The sequence below is a fragment of the Arachis ipaensis genome, chromosome B9 (assembly GCF_059453495.1).
Source record: "Arachis ipaensis isolate K30076 ecotype BB chromosome B9, ASM5945349v1, whole genome shotgun sequence".
In the NCBI taxonomy this organism is placed as follows: Eukaryota; Viridiplantae; Streptophyta; class Magnoliopsida; order Fabales; family Fabaceae; genus Arachis; species Arachis ipaensis.
In genome coordinates, this window is record NC_142444.1 from 77,521,662 (window position 1) to 77,524,615 (window position 2,954).

Sequence of the window (2,954 nt, forward strand, 5' to 3'; positions counted from 1 at the left end):
TTTTGTCTGTTTCTTAACTTTTTCAAAACCACCTAACTAACTCCCTCTCTCTAATTTTCGAAAATATCTCCCCTTTTTTTCAAAAATTTCTTTTTAATTAACTAATTATTTTTATTTCAAAAAATTTTCGAAAAAAAAAAATACTAACATTTTTTCAAAAATCACTAACTCTTTTTCAAAATAATTTTCGAAAATTATCCCTCCCCCATCTCATTCTATTTATTCATTCATATCCTAACATCTCATCTCACATCTCTTCCATCCGTATAGTTGTGTTTCTTCCTTTACATCACATTCTTTGTCTCCCCCTCTTTTCTTCCACTCACAAAGGGATCCCTATACTGTGGTATAAAGGATCTCTATTACTATTATTATTTTTCTGTGCCTTCTTCTTTGTCATATGAGCAGGAGCAAGGACAAGAACATTCTTGTGGAAGCAGATCCAGAACCTGAAAGGACTCTGAAGAGAAAATTAAGAGAAGCTAAAATACAACAATCCAGAGATAACCTTTCAGAAATTTTCGAACAGGCAGAGGAGATGGCAGCCGAAAATAATAATAATGTAAGGAAGATGCTTGGTGACTTTACTGCACCTAATTCAAATTTACATGGAAGAAGCATCTCCATTCCTGCCATTGGAGCAAACAACTTTGAGCTGAAACCTCAATTAGTTTCTCTAATGCAGCAGAACTGCAAGTTTCATGGACTTCCAGCTGAAGATCCTTTTCAGTTCTTAACTGAATTCTTGCAGATATGTGATACTGTTAAGACTAATGGAGTAGATCCTGAAGTCTACAGGCTCATGCTGTTCCCTTTTGCTATAAGAGACAGAGCTAGATTATGGTTGGATTCTCAACCTAAAGACAGCCTGAACTCTTGGGATAAGCTGGTCACGACTTTCTTAGACAAGTACTTTCCTACTCAAAAGCTGAGCAAGCTTAGAGCTGATGTTCAAACCTTCAGACAGAAAGAAGGTGAATCCCTCTATGAAGCTTGGGAAAGATACAAACAGTTGACCAAAAAGTGTCCTTCTGACATGCTCTCAGAATGGACCATCCTGGATATATTCTATGATGGTCTGTCTGAGTTATCTAAGATGTCATTGGATACCTCTGCAGGTGGATCCATTCACCTAAAGAAAACGCCTGCAGAAGCTCAAGAACTCATTGACATGGTTGCTAATAACCAGTTCATGTACACTTCTGAAAGGAATCCTGTGAGTAATGGGACGCCTATGAAGAAGGGAGTTCTTGAAGTTGATACTCTGAATGCCATATTGGCTCAGAACAAAATATTGACTCAGCAAGTCAATATGATTTCTCAGAGTCTGCATGGAATGCAAGCTGCATCCAACAATACTCAAGAGGCTTCTTCTGAAGAAGAAGCTTATGATCCTGAGAACCCTGCAATAGCAGAGGTAAACTACTTAGGTGAACCTTATGGAAACACCTATAACTCAACATGGAGAAATCATCCAAATTTCTCATGGAAGGATCAAAAGCCTCAACAAGGCTTTAATAATGGTGGAAGAAACAGGTTTAGCAATAGCAAGCCTTTTCCATCATCAACTCAGCAACAGACAGAGAACTCTGAACAAAATGCTTCTAATTTAGCAAATCTAGTCTCTGATCTATCTAAGGCCACTGTAAGTTTCATGAATGAAACATGGTCTTCCATTAGAAATCTGGAAGCACAAGTGGGCCAGCTGAGTAAAAGGATCACTGAAATCCCTCCTAGTACTCTCCCAAGCAATACAGAAGAGAACCCAAAAGGAGAGTGCAAGGCCATTGACATAAGCGCCATGGCCGAACCTCTGAGGAGAGGAGAGGACGTGAATCCCAAGGAGGAGGACCTCCTGGGACGTCCAGTGATCAATAAAGAGCTTCCATCTGAGGAACCAAAGGACTCTGAGGCTCATCTAGAGACCATAGAGATTCCATTGAACCTCCTTATGCCCTTCATAAGCTCTGATGAGTATCCCTCTTCTGAAGAGAATGAGGATGTTACTGAAGAGCAAACTGCCAAGTTTCTTGGTGTAATCATGAAGCTGAATGCCAAATTATTTGGCATTGATACTTGGGAAGTTGAACCTCCCTTGTTCATCAATGAACTAAGTGATCTGGATCAACTGACATTGCCTCAGAAGAGACAGGATCCTGGAAAATTCATAATACCCTGTACCATAGGCACCATGCTCTTTAAGCCTCTGTGTGACCTTGGTTCAGGAATAAACCTCATGCCCCTCTCTGTAATAGAGAAACTGGGAATCTATGGGGTGCAAGCTGCTAAAATCTCATTAGAGATGGCAGACAGCTCTAGAAAACAGGCTTATGGACAAGTAGAAGATGTATTAGTAAAGGTTGAGGGCCTTTACATCCCTGCTGATTTCATAGTCCTGGATACTGGAAAGGAAGAGGATGAATCTATCATCCTAGGAAGACCTTTCCTGGCCACAGCAAGAGCTGTGATTGATGTTGACAGAGGTGAAATATTCCTTCAATGGAATGAGAACTCCCTTGTGTTTAAAACTCAAGGATCTCCCTCTGCAACCATGGAGAGGAAGCAGAAAAAGCTTCTCTCCAAGCAGAGTCAACCAGGGCCCCCACAGTCAAACTCTAAGTTTGGTGTTGGGAGGCCACAACCAAACTCTAAGTTTGGTGTTGAACTCCCATATCCAAACTCTAAGTTTGGTGTTGGAGAGTCTCAACAAAGCTCTGCACATCTGTGAGGCTCCATGAGAGCCCACTGTCAAGCTATTGACATTAAAGAAGCGCTTGTTGGGAGGCAACCCAATGTTTAATTATCTAACTATATTTTTCTTAGTTATGTGTCTTTATAGGTTCATGATCATGAGGAGTCACAAAATAAATATAAAAATTAAAAACGGAATCAAAAACAGCAGAAGAAAAATCACACCCTGGAGGAGCATCTGTCTGGCGTTCAAACGCCAGAAC

At 40.4% G+C, this 2,954-nt stretch overlaps 1 non-coding gene across 1 annotated transcript; it reads right to left on the reverse strand.

Annotated features, from left to right (window-relative positions):
• Positions 1-934: 934 nt before the first annotated feature.
• On the reverse strand, positions 935-1,038 carry LOC148545095 (small nucleolar RNA R71). The gene has a single exon (XR_015901066.1). It is a non-coding gene; the product is annotated as a small nucleolar RNA R71 (small nucleolar RNA).
• Positions 1,039-2,954: the final 1,916 nt, after the last annotated feature.